Below are 20,845 nucleotides of genomic sequence, written 5' to 3' on the forward strand. Positions count from 1 at the left end.
GGCAACAGACAAACAGAGAACACAGGTATAAACACACAGGGGATAATGGGGAAGATGGGGGACACATGGAGGGGGGTGGAGACAATCACTAAGACAGGTGCAACAGATCAGGGTGTGACATCTACAGTACATGCAACTGGCAATTGAAGTAAGCCACACGCAGTCTCCATTGGTCTCTATAGGTTTTAATTATTTCAGCCAAATAGACTTGCACCATTTTGGTGGTTGAATGAGTATATCTATTTCTACAATATATGATTTAATGACACCTGTGTGTGTCTGTGTTTAACTGCACCACAGCCACTTTCTACTCCCCATGGTTATTATCATATGAAGATGATAATGTTGCAGCAGGTCCATTGAATTGCATTACATTTGTTCCATGCTGCACTACAGTATAATCAGTCTGGTTTCACTGCTGATGTTTTGTCAGTAATGGAGTGGGAGGAGCCACACAGATTCACCAGCACTTACTCTGATTCACAATGTAATGCAAGATCTTTCTGAGTCGGCTGAGAGTTACTCCTATTCGCTGTAATGCGTTGTCATTTATTTCTCTTTTGGTTCAGCGCGCCTCAAGAACTGCAGTTTTCAATGTAGCTCGGTACTATATATGTGTGAGTGTGTGTGTGTGTGTGTGAGTGATTACTTAAGTTCCTGTTTGTAGGAGCAGCTTAATAGGTACATCACTACAGCCTCTCCAACAGTGTTAAATCTGCAACATGTAATATCTGCACCAAAACCTGGTCACAGGTTCTTTACTGTTAGAGCACACAAAACACATGTAAATTCAAAGTGATAAGATACACTATATATACAAAAGTATGTGGACACCCCTTCAAATGAGTGGATTAGACAATTTCACCCACATCCATTGCTGACAGGTGTATAAAATTGAGTACACATCCAGTCTCTATAGACAAACCTTGGCACTAGATTGGCTACTACTGAAGAGCTCAGTGACTTTCAACGTGGCACTGTCATAGAATGCCACCTTTCCAACAAGTCATTTCGTACATTTTTTCCCCTGCTAGCTGCCCAGGTCAACTGTAAGTGCTGTTATTGTGAAGTGGAAACCAGTGGAATCTGCTGAAGAGAGGACAGCTCATAATAATGTGTTTGATGTATTTGATGCCATTCCAGCAAATCTGTGTCAGCCATTACCACAAGCCCGTCCTCCCCAGTTAAGGTGCCACCAACCTCCTGTGGTGGGAACATCTAGGAGCAACAACAGCTCAGCTGTGAAGTGGTAGGCCACACAAGCTCAAAGAAAAGGGACCGTCGAGTGCTGAAGCACGTAACGAGTGAAAATTTGCCTGTCCCCGATTGTAACTGTCACCACCGAGTTCCAAATCCCCTCTGGAAGCAACATCATCACAAGAATTGTTTGTTGGGAGCTTCATGAAATGGGTTCACAGGGCCGAGAAGCCACACATAAGCCTAAGATCACCATGTGCAATGCCAAGTGTTGGCTGGAGTGATTTAAAGCTCGCCACTATTGTACTCTGGTGAAGTGGAAACACGTTCTCTGGAGTGATGAATCACGCTTCACCATCTGGCAGTATGACAGATTAATCTAGTTTTGGTGGATGCCAGGAAAACGCTACCTGCAGGGGATGCATAGTGACAACTGTAAGGTTTGTTGGAGGAGGAATAATGGTCTGGGGATGTTTTTCATGGTTTGGGCTCGGCCCCTTATTTCCAATGAAAGGAAATCTGGTTTGTTGAGATCGGTGTGGAAGAACTTGACTGGCCTTCACAGAGCCCTGACCTCAACCCCATCAAACACCTTTGAGATTAATTGGAACGCCGACTGCGAGCCAAGCCTAATTAACCAACAATGACCTAAATTTGCTTATGGCTGAATGGAAGCCACCGCAGCAATGGAAAGCCTTCCCAGAAGAGTGGAGGCTGTTATATCAGCAAAGGAGGGGACCAACTCCATATTAATGCCCATGATTTTGGAATGAGATGTTCGACGAGCAGGTGTCCACATACCTTTGGTCATGTAGTGTACTTGAGATATGGACAACACTTCAGATCGTGCTTGCAATTGAAAGTGTGCTTGAAGGTCATCAGGTTCTTTGTGTAGTCTGGTGTAGTGTTGTCACAATACCAAAATGTTGTCTTCGATACCGATACCAGGTTTAGTATCACAATACTCGATACCATCACGATACTCAATACCAAAATGATATCATATCACTACAAAGGAAGGAATTATTAGCCAAAGTCACAAGACTTGTTCCAGTCAGAAACTCAGCTACTGCTCTGGTCAATCCTTGGGCATCTTTTGAGTTCAATAGCATTACATTTTCATGTTTTTTACATCAACATGTTTCAGAGACAGTCATGTAACGTTATGCATGAATGAATAAATTGTTCAATCATACAATCAATTTGACTTTGTTTTTACCAATCTAACTACATAACAACAAAGTTAATATTTTTTTTTAAAGGTAAATCACTGTTGATAAACTGGGTAAATCAAGAATATGTAGCATAGGTCTACCCACAATACAGGTAAATGGGGCTTATTTTATTGTACTGATCAACAACATTTGCATAGAAGAAGCTTCTTTAATAAAATTGAGAGCTGTCTTTTTAACCAGTAATGACATAATTCACAAGGCTGGGGGGTATGGCAACTGTTTGGTCAGATGCCAAGCAGTTGCCATACCAAGCAGTGATGCATCCAGTCAAGATGCTCTAAATTGTGCAGCTGTAGAACCTTTTGAGGATCTGAGGGCCCATGCCAAATCTTGTAAGCCTCCTGATGAGGAAGAGACATCTTCACAACTGTGTTGGTGTGTGACGCACCTGATAGATCCTTAGTGATGTGGACACCTCTGAACTTGAAGCTCTCGACCGTTCCACTACAGCCCGTTGATGTGAATGGGGCGTGCTCGACCTTCCGTCTCTTGTAGTCCATGATCAGCTCCTTTGTCTTGCTGACGTTAGGGGAGAAATTGTTATCCTGTCACCACACTGCCAGGTCTCTGACCTTCAATTATAAGCAGTCTCATCGTTGTCGGTGATCAGGCCTACCACCATCGTGTTGTAAGAAAACTTAATGATGGTGTTGGAGTTGTGTGCGACCATGCAGTCATGGGTGAACAGGGAGTACAGGAGGGTACTAAGCATACACCCCTGAGTGGCCCCCGTGTTGAGGATCAGCATGGCGGATGTGTTGTTGTCTACCCTCACCACCTATGGGTGGCCCATCAGGAAGTCCAGGATCCAGTTGCAGAGGGAGGTGTTCAGTCCCAGTGTCGTTAGATAAGTGATGAGTTTGGAGGGCATTATGGTGTTGAATGCTGAGCTGTAGTCAATGAACAGCATTCTCACATAGGTGTCCAGTTGGGAGAGGGAATTGTGGAGTGCAATAGAGTTTGCGTCATCTGTGGATCTGTTGTGGCGGTACGCAAATTGAAGTGGGTCCAGGGTGTCTGGAATGAGGATGTTGATGTGAGCCATGACCAGCCTTGAAATTCACTCGATTGTGTTTGTCACTTTGATGGCAAACTTTCCGTGCTGCTACCATTCACTCCCAGTTATTCTGAATGCAGAAGCTGGTCCCTTTGTTAAATAGTGGCACAAAGAAATATGGGATATTAGAATCCTCTTGTCTTAACCTATATATCTTAAACCTAGCTACAGTGGCTTGCGAAAGTTTTCACCCCTCTTGGCATGTTTCTTATTTTGTTGCCTTACAAACTAGAATTAAAATGGATTTTGGGGGTGGTTTATCATTTGATTTGCACAACATGCCTACCACTTTGAAGATGCAAAATATATATATTTTTGGTGAAACAAACAAGATATAAGACAAAAAAACAGAAAACTTGAGCGTACATAACTATTCACCCCCCAAAGTCAATACTAGAGTCACCTTTTGCAGCAATTACAGCTACAAGTCTCTTTGGGTATGTTTCTATAAGCTTGGCACATCTAGGCACTAGGATTTTTGCCCATTCTTCAAGGCAAAACTGCTCCAGTGTAATGGCTCTCGTTGGTGGTAGGAAGAGTGGACCAAAGAGCAGCGTAGAAAGTGTTAATTATTCCTTTATTTCAAAAACACTCAAACAAAATAAAAAAATAAAAACAAAAGCGCACAGTTCTGTCAGGCAGAAACACTAAACAGAAAACAAGATCCCACAAACTCAGGTGAAAAACAGGCAGCCTAAGTATGACTACCAATCAGAGACAACGATAGACAGCTGCCTCTGATTGGGGCAATCAGAGAAATAGAAAACATAGAATTTCCCACCCGAGTCACACCCTGACCTAACCAAACATAGAGAATAATAAGGATCTCCAAGGTCAGAGCGTGACATCCAGCTCCTTCAAGTTGGATGGGTTCCGCTGGTGTACAGCAATCTGTAAGTCATACCACAGATTCTCAATTGGATTGTGGTCTGGCCTTTGACTAGGCCATTCCAAGACATTTAAATGTTTCCCCAAGTGTTGTTTAGCAGTATTCTTAGGGTCATTGTCCTGCTGGAAGGTGAACCTCCGTCCCAGTCTCACTTCTCTGTAAGACAATAATTTCCCTGTATTTAGCGCCATCCATCATTCCTTCAATCTTTATCTTTGGTTTCTTTGTTGGCTCTCTACATAATGTCCTCCTTGCCTGATCGGTGAGTTTTGGTGGGCGGCCCTCTCTTGGCAGGTTTGTTGTGGTACCATACTCTTTCAATTTTTCAATAATATCTTTCAATAATGGATTTAATGGTGCTCCATGGGATGCTCAAAGTTTCAGATATATTTTTTATAACCCAACCCTGATCTGTACATCTCCACAACTTTGTCCCTGACCTGTTTGGAGAGCTCCTTGGTCTTCATAGTGTCGCTTGCTTGGTTGTGCCCCTTGCTTAGTGGTGTTGCAGACTCTGGGGCCTTTCAGAACAGGTGTATGTATGTACAGTATATACACTGAGATCATGAGGCAGATCATGTGACACTTAGATTGCACACAGGCATACTTTATTTAACAAATTATGTGACTTCTGAAGGTAATTGGATCTTATTTTGGGGATTCATAGCAAAGGGTGTGAATACATATGATTTGAAACAAGTTATTTTGTGTATGTCCATTACATGAAATCCAAATAAAATATATTTAAATTACAGGTTGTAATGCAGCAAAATAGGAAAAAAGACAAGGTGGGGGAATACTTTTGCAAGGCACTGTATGGGTACACTCAAAATGGCGGCCAGTCCACCCATTATGCCATGATTGACTTGAGTGGAGATGACCTTTCTATTCATTCTATTTCTATGGGGCTGGCCCATTGGAGCAGAGTCAGTTCGCTGAGGCAATAGATCATCTTTGGGAGAGATTTGAGAGTGACTTAATAAATTAAGGAATTAGGGAATTAATAAAGTTTTTGGTGGGAATCAGCTTTGAAATCAGCATATTTTGCAATATGTTTTGACTATTATCACAAACAAAGTACTATGGTAGTGAATTGATGTTAGCTTTAGGTGTCAGCTAGTAAGGTAAATTAGCCTACAAAGCTGGAAGCTACCGATATCTTCTTGCATTGTAAAGTGTTCTAGCCTAGATCAGTAGTAGTGACAGTGATGGTAACACTGATCTTTCAGGCATCTGTATGGTGTGGCCATTCACAGTTGACCAAGAGGATGTTTACAGCCGGATGTCCCAGAGGTTCCCTGGGTCTCCCAGTGTAGATATGTGTGAGTGTGATCACCATGCCTGGAGAGCCCGGAGAGGAGAGACACTAAGGAGGCCTGACAGACTTGTCCTCGTCAGCAGATGGAGTCCATCTATAATTCAGTCTGGAGGCAGTTTCATGCTGTTTCTCTTCATATCTCATCACTGTTTCCCATAGCCGCGGGAAGTAGGGGTGCTAGAGGTGCTGCAGCAGCCCCTGATTTTTTTTAAATTTTGCCAAAATTATATAACACATTTTTTTCAACAATTATGTTACTCCTGTCTGAACAAAAAAACATTTGAAAGATTACATCAGAGAGCATCATTTAGCCAAAGAGTATCAATAGCTTCTAAAAAAATAGCTATGGATTAGGTTTTATCACAAGCACTTACAGGCCACAATTTTGGCATCATGTGTACAAATATACAGTGCATTCGGAAAGTATACGCCTTGAACTTTTCCACATTTTGTTACCTTACAGACTTATTCTAAAATTGTTTAAATACATACAATACCCTATAATGACAAAGTGATTATTTAATATTAATTATTTTACATTTTTGCTAATTATTATTATTATTTTTCATTTTTTTGTTGTTGAATTTTAACCCCTTTTTCTCCCCAATTTCGTGGTATCCAATTGTTAGTAGCTACTATCTTGTCTCATGTCTACAACTTCCGCTCGGGAGAGACGAAGGTTAAAAGTCATGCGTCCTCCGAAACACAACCCAACCAAGCCCTGCTTCTTAACACAGCACACATCCAACCCGGAAGCCAGCCACACCAATGTGTCGGAGGAAACACTGTGCACCTGGCAACCTTGGTTAGCGTGCACTGCACCCAGCCTGCCACAGGAGTCACTGGTGCACAATGAGACAAGGGTATCCCTACCGGCCAAACCCTCCCTAACCCGGACGACGCTAGGCCAATTGTGCGTCGCCCCACAGACCTCCTGGTCGCGACAGAGCCTGGGCGCGAACCCAGAGTCTCTGGTGGCACAGCTGGCGCTACAGTACAGCACCCTTAACCACTGCACCACCCGGGAGGCCTCAAATAATTTTTTTAAAAATACAAATATACTTATCCAGACCCATTGCTATGAGACTCAAAATTGAGCGGAGGTGCATCCTGTTTCCATTGATCATCCTTAAGATGTTTCTACAACTTTATTGGAGTCCACCTGTGGTAAATTCAATTGATTGGACATGATTTGGACAGGCACACACCTGACTGTATAAAGTCCCACAGTTGGCAGTGCATGTCAGAGCAAAAACCAGGCCATGAGGTCAAAATAATTCTCCGTAGAGCTCCAAGACATGATTGTGTCGTGGCACAGATCTGGGCAAGGGTACGACAACGTTTCTGCGGCATTGAAGGTCCCCAAGAACACAGTGGCCTCCATCTTTCTTAAATGGAAGAAGTTTGGAACCACCTAAAGCTGGACATCCAGCCAAACTGAGCAATCGGGGGAGAAGGGCCTTAGGTCAGGGAGGTGAACAAGAACCCGATGGTCACTCTGAAAGACCTCCAGACTTCCTTTGTGGATATTGGAGAACCTTCCAGAAGGACAACCATCCCTGCAGCACTCTACCAATCAGGCATTTATGGTAGAATGGCCAGACGGAAGCCACCCCTCAGTAAAAGGCACATGACAGCCTGCTTGCAGTTTCCCAAAAGGCACCTAAAGGACTCAGACTGTGAGAAACAAGATTTTCTGGTCTGATGAAAACAAGATTGAACTCTTTGACCTGAATGCCAAGCGTCACGTCTGGAGGAAACCTGGAATCATCCCTACGGTGAAGCATGTGGGTTGCAGCATCATGTTGTGGGGATGTTTTTCAGAGACTGGGAGACTAGTCAGGATTGATGGATAAGATGTATAGAGCAAAGTACAGAGAGATCCTTGATGAAAACCTGCTCCAGAGCGCTTAGGAGCGCTCAGACTGGTGTGAAGGTTCACCTTCCAACAGGACAATATCACTAAGCACACAGCCAAAATAACACAGGGGTGGCTTTGGGACAAGTCTCCGAATGTCCTTGAGTGGCCCAGCCAGAGCCCGAACTTGAACCCGATCGAACATCTCTGGAGAGACCTGAAAATAGCTGTGCAGATCTGCAGAGAAGAATGGGAGAAACTCCCCAAATACAGGTGTGCCAAGCTTGTAGCATCATCCCCAAGAAGACTCAAGGCTGTAATCGTTGGCCAAAGGTGCTTCAACAAATTACTGAGTAAAGGATCTGAATACTTATGTAAATGTGATTTTTATAAACATTTTGCAAACAGTTTTATTACATTTGCAAACATTTCTAGAAACCTGTTTCTGCTTTGTTGTTATGGGGTATTGTGTGTAGATTGATGAATGAAAAAACAATTTAAACCATTGGGAAAAAGTCAAGGAGTCTGAATACTTTCCGAATGTACTGTAGAACAGCTTGATGCGTTGTGGCCATAGACATGTAATCCATAGAAGGGTTTTGGAACCTCTAACCCTGGCAATTTGACTATTAAACTCCTGGGTACACTAGCAATGACAGCCAGTCCTGACTTAAATTGAACTGTCATCTATGGTTGGTTGTGGCCGTCAGTTGACTTTTGGACATTTTTAAATGCAATTGCGAGAAAAGCGTACAGTTTGGAAAGCAAATGTGTACTGTTGAAAAGACTAATCTATCTGAAGAAGCTAATACGTTTTTTAAAAACTTTTGAGGTATTCTGACCGAATAGCAATGCTTTTCAAAGTAGCTTATCTTGAGGTAGGGTATTGGCAGGAGCACATCGGCCATCACCGGTGAGTAGCCTAGGCTTCATCTTCTTCATTGGGGGAGGCAGTGCCACTGGAAAGTTTATTTAGTAGCCTACTGTAGTCTATACATTGTACTATATGTATGTCTCTTCATTGACCTGGGCTATTGTTGGTGTTCAAGACCAGGCCATTATTATTGCTCTCAGTTTCCCACTCTCAGAGTAGCCACTAATTTCACTAATTTGTGTGGTATTAAAAAATATTCTACTAATGTATTTTATTGTGTAAATGGCATAGAATTGCATGAAATGCCTTTATAAAAGGCAAAAAACAATCCAGACTCTGCTAACAAAAATGGCCGCATGTGTGGAAATCCTAAAAACACTTCTGCTCAACTTTATGCCACTACGCACATGTGATTATATATATGCATGCCTAGCTTTATTAAGTGCCTTGCTCAAAGGCACATTGACAGATTTCTTTTCACCTAGTCTGCTCAAGGATTTGAACCTTTCGGTTACTGGCCTTACACTCTTAACCACTAGGCTGGCAGTTACTGGACCCCAGCTGGCCTCGTAGGAATCATCTTGATCTTGCAAGCTTACTTTCAGTTTTGCAACATAGATACAGTCTGGCCACTACCACATTCAAACAGTTTGAGCCCCTCCCTACCGTCCACAGTATGTTCGGACCAATCAGCATCCTCTGATAATCTGTGGGGGTGGTTTAGTGGATTACGACAACTAGAAGCAACTATACTTGGCACAGAAGTTGAACATCATAACAATGGCTGCTCTTGAGAACTGGAAGTTCATTGAAAGAACAGCAAATCACTGCATTGAAGACTTTTCTTGGGGGAGGAGATCTTTTTGACTCTTCTCTTCTTCTCATCTTGGTTGCTGAAAAGTGGCGGAATATGTTGTATCGAGAGAAGTATCGAGAGAACCTCATGGGGATTGTTGTGTCACATACAAATGATAAAAATACTGAGTTCACCAAACACAAGGATCAACTTCCTAATATTGAGTTGCCCCCCCCCCCCCCCCCCCCCCCCCACACACACACACACACTTTTGCCCTCAGAACAGTCTCAATTCATTGGGGCATGGACTCCAAAGGCGTTCCACAGGAAGGCTGGCCCATGTTGACTCCAATGCGTCCCACAGTTGTGTCAAGTTGGCTGGATGTCCTTTGGGTGGTGGACCATTCTTGATAAACACAGGAAACTATTGAGAGTGAAAAACCCGCAGCGTTGCAGTTCTTGACACAAACTGGTGCTCCTGGCACTACCATACCCTGTTCAAAGACACTTAAATATTGTATATTGCCCATTCACCCTCTGAATGGCACACAAAAACAATCCATGTACCAATTGTCTCAATGCTTAAAAATCCTTTGTTAACCTGTCTCCTCCCCTTCATTTGCACTGATTGAAGTGGATTTAACAAATTATATCATTAAGGGATCATAGCTTTCACCTGGATTCACCTGGTCAGTCTATACACAGTGTATATACAGTATAGGAGTCCATATTTTACACACACACTCAAACCGACAAGAGACAAACAAGAAGATAAGTATTTCAACAATGATCTGTCATTGAGCTTGACATAATAGGATCAGACTGTCCACTGTCCCCAATGACTCTGGTCACTGAATATTAGCTGTCTTTATACTAACTACTATTATCTGTCCTTGTCCCAGCAGGCGATTCTGCCCTTCATCAGCCCAAGACCCAGCCAGCTCGGACAAAGAGATGTCTGGACTGTAAACTAGTGAGGTCATCTCAGACATTCTGATTCACATTGTGATGGATGGGTCTTCTTTACTTTACTTCCGCTGATTCGGGCTTATTAAGTCATAAAGGGTCTGGAAATATGATTCTGATACAATTGGATAGGTGTTCTAACCCAGAAATGTATTCTGGAATGTTGCCCAGTTCAATAATGTGTCATAATGACTCTGGTCCTGGCCTGAATCTCTGGGTCTGAGGACGGTTTCAGGTCAGGATGGACACAGCTCTAGACTGAGGATATGGTGTAGTCAGTGAACATGGTCAATATTCACTCCACACAGGCATCATCATCATCAGAAAAATCATTAAAGGTCTGGCACATGCTTGACCCTCAAAACAAGGAAAATTACAATAATCAATAAGTACATATTACTGAACACTTGTCGGTTTTGTTATTCGGGATTGACATGACAAGTGTCCTTAATAATGTTTTGTATGCTCGGTGTATAACTACATAATTTGATATTAAATGAGTCTTTGCTATCTTGAACATTAATTGGACTCCTAGCTAACTAGCTAACTGGCTAACTAGTAGTGCATAAGTACATTTGAAATGCTTGATGTTCAACATGTCTGAGATCTTATTCTTTTTTTTATTTTTTTTTATTTTACCTTTATTTAACCAGGTAGGCAAGTTGAGAACAAGTTCTCATTTACAATTGCGACCTGGCCAAGATAAAGCAAAGCAGTTCGACAGATACAACAACACAGAGTTACACATGGAGTAAAACAAACATACAGTCAATAATAAAGTATAAACAAGTCTATATACAATGTGAGCAAATGAGGTGAGAAGGGAGGTAAAGGCAAAAAAGGCCTTGGTGGCAAGGTAAATACAATATAGCAAATAAAACACTGGAATGGTAGTTTTGCAATGGAAGAATGTGCAAAGTAGAAATAAAAATAATGGGGTGCAAAGGAGCAAAATAAATAAATAAATTAAATACAGTTGGGAAAGAGGTAGTTGATAGGGCTAAATTATAGGTGGGCTATGTACAGGTGCAGTAATCTGTGAGCTGCTCTGACAGTTGGTGCTTAAAGCTAGTGAGGGAGATAAGTGTTTCCAGTTTCAGAGATTTTTGTAGTTCGTTCCAGTCATTGGCAGCAGAGAACTGGAAAGAGAGGCGGCCAAAGAAAGAATTGGTTTTGGGGGTGACTAGAGAGATATACCTGCTGGAGCGTGTGCTACAGGTGGGAGATGCTATGGTGACCAGCGAGCTGAGATAAGGGGGGACTTTACCTAGCAGGGTCTTGTAGATGACATGGAGCCAGTGGGTTTGGCGACGAGTATGAAGCGAGGGCCAGCCAACGAGAGCGTACAGGTCGCAATGGTGGGTAGTATATGGGGCTTTGGTGACAAAACGGATTGCACTGTGATAGACTGCATCCAATTTGTTGAGTAGGGTATTGGAGGCTATTTTGTAAATTACATCGCCAAAGTCGAGGATTGGTAGGATGGTCAGTTTTACAAGGGTATGTTTGGCAGCATGAGTGAAGGATGCTTTGTTGCGAAATAGGAAGCCAATTCTAGATTTAACTTTGGATTGGAGATGTTTGATATGGGTCTGGAAGGAGAGTTTACAGTCTAACCAGACACCTAAGTATTTGTAGTTGTCCACGTATTCTAAGTCAGAGCCGTCCAGAGTAGTGATGTTGGACAGGCGGGTAGGTGCAGGTAGCGATCGGTTGAAGAGCATGCATTTAGTTTTACTTGTATTTAAGAGCAATTGGAGGCCACGGAAGGAGAGTTGTATGGCATTGAAGCTTCTTATTCTTATTCTTATTCCAGAATACAATGAGATGACACCATTACAAATAGTTTACCATGTAATTATCTACTTGTCTTATGTGGTTGAAATACCATAGCTCTATTGTAATGTTTATTGCATGAACAAATATGTATATATCGTTGTTGTTATTACACTTTTTTTTTCAATTGTTCTCAACAGATGTCTCAAACTGTTTAATTCCTGACCACGTTAGTAGTGATTCACCTGAAGTGAAGAGGAGCTGGCTGCATGTCTCTGTGTCACAAATTATGGACAGATTCTTCATGTTTGATGATATCGCTAACATTGTAACCAATGTTCTCAGAGTCAGAAATACGTCCAGGGGCCAACCTCTACAGAGGGAGATTCTCCCATGCCGTGTGCCAGGTGGCAGAAATGTTGACACATACATCAAAGCAAGGCAGAACCATAAGAAAAAACATTATGCCTTGATAATAGATTCAGTGCCAATTGCAACCAGAGGTGTAATTATTACGCCGATTCTGTTGCAAAATGTTTAGTCGGTTGCGAAACGTTTTGCAACAGAAACCATTTACTCTAAATAAAAAAACGCAAATGAGAGTTTCTATTGGAATAATGAATACACCCTGGTCTAGTGAGGGGGACAACAAAAACAACATACGTGCAATACTCATCTTCGGCTTCTTCCTGTCCAATATGCAGGATGCAGTGAAGGAGGGAGATGGTGAGATGTTGAAGTTATACACTGTAGCTCTGTTGTTCTACAAGGCCTATGGTCATAGCCAATATGCCTACAGAACCATTCTACTGACCTTGCAAGTCATTGCCACTCTTTCCCCTCGGCTGGCACACAGTCTTAGCTGGAACAGGTTTTGGAAAGGGAGGGGATAGAATAACCCTTGACTTACTCCTGGAACACCTCAACAGCTTCTTGAAGTCTTTTCTGAAGGGCCTGGGTCCTAACATGACTGAGCAAGCAGCAGACAGGTTTAGCAAGTCCATTTGTGTTCTCAAGGACTTGATGGACACCACAGATGCTGAGTTAGAGACATCAAACTCAAGTGGTATCAATCATACTGCTCGCCAGAACGTGGACATTCTAGCCCGTGTGGAGGTTGTCATGGAGGCAGAGCTGTTCAAAACCCAACCAGGTAGAAAGCTTACAGTATTCCCTGGTTTTAACAGAAACATTCTTTCAAAAATTAATTACAACAAACGAGTTGTGGAGTGGATGAGGTCCACATTGAAGGAGTGGAGAAAAGTTCCAGTTTGAGTTCAACCAACTTCGATGCCAGGCTAGCTGGGGATGTGATTGGCTCAGTCTAACCGTCAAGCCCTGTCTGAGAGGTAGAGGGTGATTGGGAGTTACGATGCAGGAGTCAGCTAAATCAACTAATGTTGTCGCTGTAAATATCTGTATTTATTAGTACAACTTGATCTGCTTTTATCCGTACAACCTTCCACGTATCATTGTTCTGTTGTCTACATCTACATTTCATTTATTCTTCTTGATGAATTCGTCGTCCATAATGTTAACAGTTGAAATTTAACATACCGCTAACAGTTTTGAGCAGCAGTTATAACAGTTTTAATCAGTTGCGTTTGGAACTACATACAGATAGTAACACAGTCTCATTTCTGAGCAGTCAATCAACTAACTAACTACTATAGAACAAAAAGTCTGTTGCTAAAATGTTACACCCCCCCTCCAAAAATGTTACAACTAACTAACTAATGTTACTGATGGAGGCAACTGTGTTCTTGTTACTGCATTTCTCTTGTTTCACTACAACTCTCCCTCCCTCCCTATCTCTGGCCAGCAGTCTTATACTCAGAGGAGACACACATGGCCCAAAACCTGCCACAGAACTATGGACGATGCCAGACATGTCAGTCTGAAATGGAAACCACAGATGGTACTGTGTACCAGTTATAGAGATTCTATATTTCTGCTTAAGTCTGTGGTACAAACAATCAGACAAAACACAGACAACAGTAAGATGATTGTGCTTTACATAAGACTGTACTTCAAGATACAATATCATATCAAAATGAAAGAGATAATAGTGCTGGATTTAGGTAAACAGTAACAGTTTAGCAGATATCGTAATATTAGATTGTACACTTGACATGCATGACTGAAAGAGATTACATGTATGACTGAAAGAGACGACATGCATTACAGAGAGATGACATGCATGACTGAGAGATGACATGTATGACTGAAAGAGATGACATGCATGACTGAAAGAGATGACATGCATGACTGAGAGAGATGACATGCATGACTGAAAGAGATGACATGTATGACTGAAAGAGATAACATGCATGACTGAGAGATGACTTGCATGACTGAGAGATGACTTGCATGACTGAAAGAGATGACATGCATGACTGAGAGATGACTTGCATGACTGAGAGAGATGACATGCATGACTGAGAGATGACTTGCATGACTGAGAGAGATGACATGCATGACTGAGAGATGACTTGCATGACTGAAAGAGATGACATGCATGACTGAATGATATGACATGCATGACTGAAAGAGATGACATGCATGACTGAGAGATGACATGCATGACAGAGAGATGACATGCATGACTTAGAGATGACATGCATGACTGAGAGATGACATGCATGACTGAGAGATGACTTGCATGAATGAAAGAGATGACATGCATGACTGAGAGATGACATGCATGACTGAAAGAGATGACATGCATGACTGAGAGATGACTTGCATGACTGAGAGAGATGACATGCATGATAAAGAGATGACATGCATGACTGAGAGAGATGACATGCATGACAGAGAGATGACATGCATGACTGAGAGATGACATGCATGACAGAGAGATGACATTCATGACTGAAAGAGATGACATGCATGACTGAGAGATGACTTGCATGAATGAGAGATGACATGCATGACTGAAAGAGAAAAGAAGCAGAGAATGTAGAACACATCTAAAAGCTTCTGAAATACTGACCGTCCAAGAGAACAGACTTGGGCAGTAGTCCTATCCCTCCGTCCCTCCGTGGCTGTGGCTGCCATAAACACCCAGTGTGAGGGTGTGAAGGTCGACAGAGAAGGGGGAGAGAGAGAGAGAGAGAGAGAGAGAGAGAGAGAGAGAGAGAGAGAGAGAGAGAGAGGCAGGAAGGAGTGATATTTTGCCAATGTTAGTTAGGGCATTCTTCCCCTGGAGATCCCAGTTTGTCACCTAGGCTTTTACAGTAACATCTCACCATAGCAGTTGTTGCACAGAACTCATCTACTAGCTAATATACTAGTCCAATGTGAAGACCATAGAAACAAAATTACTAGAATGGGCATTCCCATTCAAGTCAATGTGCCATGATGGGTGGACTCGGGTCCAACAAGTAATCCTATTGCTATGGAGGAGACTGTGCTGCCTCTCCATGAGGACTGTTGTCACCTCTGGTCCCAGGAGATTCTGGTTTACCCTGTTTCACCCAGGTTAATGTAATATTCATCTCTCCTTCACACTACCTTACCTCTCTGTCATTCACTGGCTGTGACTGGCCCACTATACACTCACCTCACTGAGGTCAGATACAGCTCCAGTTTACAGATTCCTCTCTCTCTCTCTCTCTCTCTCTCTCTCTCTCTTTCTCTCGTGCACTTTCTCTCTGTGAATCTCTCCCTTTCTGTATCCCTCTCTTTCTGTATCTCTGTTTCGCTCTCTCTTTCTCTCTGCAGACTCTCCTTGCTCTAACAGCATTAAGTGGAACACAACACCATTGAACTCACAGGATATATTCCAGATATGAAACAATTCACTGGGAAGAATAGAAGAACACAACATAACCACGTGTTTCCAGTAATAGATTTAAAAAATGTAGTCCATTTCTATTTCCGCATGCAAAATGTATATTACACAAATGACAGACATAGATGACCCATATCAAGAAGCATTAAGAACAATGAATCCACTTTGTTTCATTTGAAATGTTTTCATTTATATCTCTGCAATTGCTATTGTTCCTTGATTTCCGCAGTCAATTTGCCCCTCTGTACTGCATATCCCAGAGTGCATTTCCCCTGCCTACGCTGTCATATGACAGTGCTGCAGGAGCAGGCGGAATGTCATGTGATGTTTAAGCCGTAGCTGTCTGGAAGCTGCTGCTAAATTGGAGCTGAATCTCAGAGCACACCACTAACTCTCCCTCTCTTTCCAGAGGAAGGTAATGTGTGGGAAATCCATCCCTCTTTTTCATGCTGTTTTCTCTTGTTATCTGAATAATGCTGCAGTCAGAGACAAAGGGAGTGGAAGGAGAGAGAGAGGGGGGAATGAGGAGGAGGCAGGGACGAGGGGGAAGGGAGGAAGCCATTAAGGATGCTCTTCCGTTGCTGCATCCAGGAAGCAGAACCAGGAAGAACTGAGATTTATTGTAGTTTGTTAGTATGCTATGTGTCTAGCCTGTGTGTGTGTGTGTGTGTGTGTGTGTGTGTGTGTGTGTGTGTGTGTGTGTGTGTGTGTGTGTGTGTGTGTGTGTGTGTGTGTGTGTGTGTGTGTGTGTGTGTGTGTGTGTCTGTCAATATAACATCTGATGCTGGTTGCATAGATGGAGGGCGGGAGATGGCGTGATACATATAGGAATAGCAAAATAGATAGATTGTTGGATGTACAGTATATGCTGTTTATCACTCTATCTCTGTGTGTTGTTAAACCACCCTCAGCTCTCTGAATGAGAACACTCAGCTTGCATGCTGCCGGCTTCCGCTACAGGCAGGCAGCCAATCTGCAATGCTTGATTCTCTCTGTTTATCCATCTCTCAGCCAATTAATTTGCACATAGTTTGCGACTGCCCAATCAGCTCTTTCCCCTGCTACTGATGTGCTTTGAGTTGTCATAGAAGTGGCAAGTCATACGTGGATGAGGTTTACAGGTTTTGTTACGTTTTTATCAAATTATTACACATAATAATACTTTATATTTACTCTGCCACATTACTACACATAATAATACTTTATATTTACTCTGCCACATTACTACACATAATAATACTTTATATTTACTCTGCCACATTACTACACATAATAATACTCTATATTTACTCTGCCACATTACTACACATAATAATACTTTATATTTACTCTGCCACATTACTACACATAATAATACTCTATATTTACTCTGCCACATTACTACACATAATAATACTCTATATTTACTCTGCCACATTACTACACAAAATAATACTTTATATTTACTCTGCCACATTACTACACATAATAATACTCTATATTTACTCTGCCACATTACTACACATAATAATACTCTATATTTACTCTGCCACATTACTACACATAATAATACTTTATATTTACTCTGCCACATTACTACACATAATAATACTCTATATTTACTCTGCCACATTACTACACATAATAATACTTTATATTTACTCTGCCACATTACTACACATAATAATACTCTATATTTACTCTGCCACATTACTACACATAATAATACTTTATATTTACTCTGCCACATTACTACACATAATAATACTTTATATTTACTCTGCCACATTACTACACATAATAATACTTTATATTTACTCTGCCACATTACTACACATAATAATACTCTATATTTACTCTGCCACATTACTACACATAATAATACTTTATATTTACTCTGCCACATTACTACACATAATAATACTTTATATTTACTCTGCCACATTACTACACATAATAATACTTTATATTTACTCTGCCACATTACTACACATAATAATACTCTATATTTACTCTGCCACATTACTACACATAATAATACTCTATATTTACTCTGCCACATTACTACACATAATAATACTCTATATTTACTCTGCCACATTACTACACAAAATAATACTTTATATTTACTCTGCCACATTACTACACATAATAATGCTCTATACGGTGCATTCGGAATGTTCAAAAATGTATTATGTTTTTCCCCCTCATCAATCTACATTTTTGCAAATGTATTTAAAAAAAACGTATTACAAATATACAGTGCCTTGCGAAAGTATTCGGCCCCTTTGAACTTTGCGACCTTTTGCCACATTTCAGGCTTCAAACATAAAGATTTTATTTTATTTATTTTACCTTTATTTAACCAGGTAGGCAAGTTGAGAACAAGTTCTCATTTACAATTGCGACCTGGCCAAGATAAAGCAAAGCAGCTCGACAGACACAACAACACAGAGTTACACATGGAGCAAAACAAACATACAGTCAATAATAAAGTATAAACAAGTCTATATACAATGTGAGCAAATGAGGTGAGAAGGGAGGTAAAGGCAAAAAAGGCCATGGTGGCAAGGTAAATACAATATAGCAAGTAAAACACTGGAATGGTAGTTTTGCAATGGAAGAATGTGCAAAGTAGAAATAAAAATAATGGGGTGCAAAGGAGCAAAATAAATAAATAAATTAAATACAGTTGGGAAAGAGGTAGTTGATAGGGCTAAATTATAGGTGGGCTATGTACAGGTGCAGTAATCTGTGAGCTGCTCTGACAGTTGGTGCTTAAAGCTAGTGAGGGAGATAAGTGTTTCCAGTTTCAGAGATTTTTGTAGTTCGTTCCAGTCATTGGCAGCAGAGAACTGGAAAGAGAGGCGGCCAAAGAAAGAATTGGTTTTGGGGGTGACTAGAGAGATATACCTGCTGGAGCGTGTGCTACAGGTGGGAGATGCTATGGTGACCAGCGAGCTGAGATAAGGGGGGACTTTACCTAGCAGGGTCTTGTAGATGACATGGAGCCAGTGGGTTTGGCGACGAGTATGAAGCGAGGGCCAGCCAACGAGAGCGTACAGGTCGCAATGGTGGGTAGTATATGGGGCTTTGGTGACAAAACGGATTGCACTGTGATAGACTGCATCCAATTTGTTGAGTAGGGTATTGGAGGCTATTTTGTAAATTACATCGCCAAAGTCGAGGATTGGTAGGATGGTCAGTTTTACAAGGGTATGTTTGGCAGCATGAGTGAAGGATGCTTTGTTGCGAAATAGGAAGCCAATTCTAGATTTAACTTTGGATTGGAGATGTTTGATATGGGTCTGGAAGGAGAGTTTACAGTCTAACCAGACACCTAAGTATTTGTAGTTGTCCACGTATTCTAAGTCAGAGCCGTCCAGAGTAGTGATGTTGGACAGGCGGGTAGGTGCAGGTAGCGATCGGTTGAAGAGCATGCATTTAGTTTTACTTGTATTTAAGAGCAATTGGAGGCCACGGAAGGAGAGTTGTATGGCATTGAAGCTTGCCTGGAGGGTTGTTAACACAGTGTCCAAAGAAGGGCCGTAAGTATACAGAATGGTGTCGTCTGCGTAGAGGTGGATCAGAGACTCACCAGCAGCAAGAGCGACCTCATTGATGTATACAGAGAAGAGAGTCGGTCCAAGAATTGAACCCTGTGGCACCCCCATAGAGACTGCCAGAGGTCCGGCAAAGATATAAAACTGTATTTTTTTGTGAAGAATCAACAACAATCATGAAGTGGAACGACATTTATTGGATATTTCAAACTTTTTTAACAAATCAAAAACTGAAAAATTGGGCGTGCAAAATTATTCAGCCCCTTTACTTTCAGTGCAGCAAACTCTCTCCAGAAGTTCAGTGAGGATCTCTGAATGATCCAATGTCTCCTCATACAAGGAGAAGACTGATCAGAGATGCAGCCAAGAGGCCCATGATCACTCTGGATGAACTGCAGAGATCTACAGCTGAGGCGGGAGACTCTGTCCATAGGACAACAATCAGTCGTATATTGCACAAATCTGGCCTTTATGGAAGAGTGGCAAGAAGAAAGCCATTTATTAAAGATATCCATAAAAAGTGTCGTTTAAAGTTTGCCACAAGCCACCTGGGAGACACACCAAACATGTGGAAGAAGGTGCTCTGGTCAGATGAAACCAAAATTTTTGGCAACAATGCAAAACGTTATGTTTGGCGTAAAAGCAATACAGCTCATCACACTGAACACACCATCCCCACTGTCAAACATGGTGGTGGCAGCATCATGGTTTGGGCCTGCTTTTCTTCAGCAGGGACAGGGAAGATGGTTAAAATTGATGGGAAGATGGATGGAGCCAAATAAAGGACCATTCTGGAAGAAAACCTGATGGAGTCTGCAAAAGACCTGAGACTGGGACGGAGATGTGTCTTCCAACAAGACAATGATCCAAAACATAAAGCAAAATCTACAATGGAATGGTTCAAAAATAAACATATCCAGGTGTTAGAATGGCCAAGTCAAAGTCCAGACCTGAATCCAATCGAGAATCTGTGGAAAGAACTGAAAACTGCTGTTCACAAATGCTCTCCATCCAACCTCACTGAGCTCGAGCTGTTTTGCAAGGAGGAATGGGAAAAAATGTCAGTCTCTCGATGTGCAAAACTGATAGAGACATACCCCAAGCGACTTACAGCTGTAATCGCAGCAAAAGGTGGCGCTACAAAGTATTAACTTAAGGGGGCTGAATAATTTTGCACGCCCAATTTTTCAGTTTTTGATTTGTTAAAAAAGTTTGAAATATCCAATAAAAGTCGTTCCACTTCATGATTGTGTCCCACTTGTTGTTGATTCTTCACAAAAAAATACAGTTTTATATCTTTATGTTTGAAGCCTGAAATGTGGCAAAAGGTCGCAAAGTTCAAGGGGGCCGAATACTTTTGCAAGGCACTGTAACATTTTGTAATGTTACTTATGTTGAATACAGCATACATATTCAGACCCTTTACTCAGTACTTTGTTTTCAGCACATTTGGCAGTGATTACAACCTTGAGTCTTCTTGGGTAAGACACTACAAGCTTAGCATACTTCTATTTGGGGAATTTCTCCCATTCTTCTCTGCA

At 41.6% G+C, this 20,845-nt stretch overlaps 1 protein-coding gene across 1 annotated transcript in view; it reads left to right on the forward strand.

Moving 5' to 3' along the window:
- The first annotated feature begins 16,055 nt into the window (after positions 1-16,055).
- Positions 16,056-20,845, forward strand: part of tsnare1 (T-SNARE Domain Containing 1) — a 143,475-nt gene continuing 138,685 nt past the window's right edge. Inside the window, exon 1 of the mRNA XM_036943565.1 lies at positions 16,056-16,177. The gene's annotated coding sequence lies outside the window, so the exon portion shown is untranslated. The remainder of the gene's footprint in view (positions 16,178-20,845) is intronic.

Source organism: Oncorhynchus mykiss, chromosome 2 (genome assembly GCF_013265735.2).
Source record: "Oncorhynchus mykiss isolate Arlee chromosome 2, USDA_OmykA_1.1, whole genome shotgun sequence".
NCBI classification, from domain to species: Eukaryota; Metazoa; Chordata; class Actinopteri; order Salmoniformes; family Salmonidae; genus Oncorhynchus; species Oncorhynchus mykiss.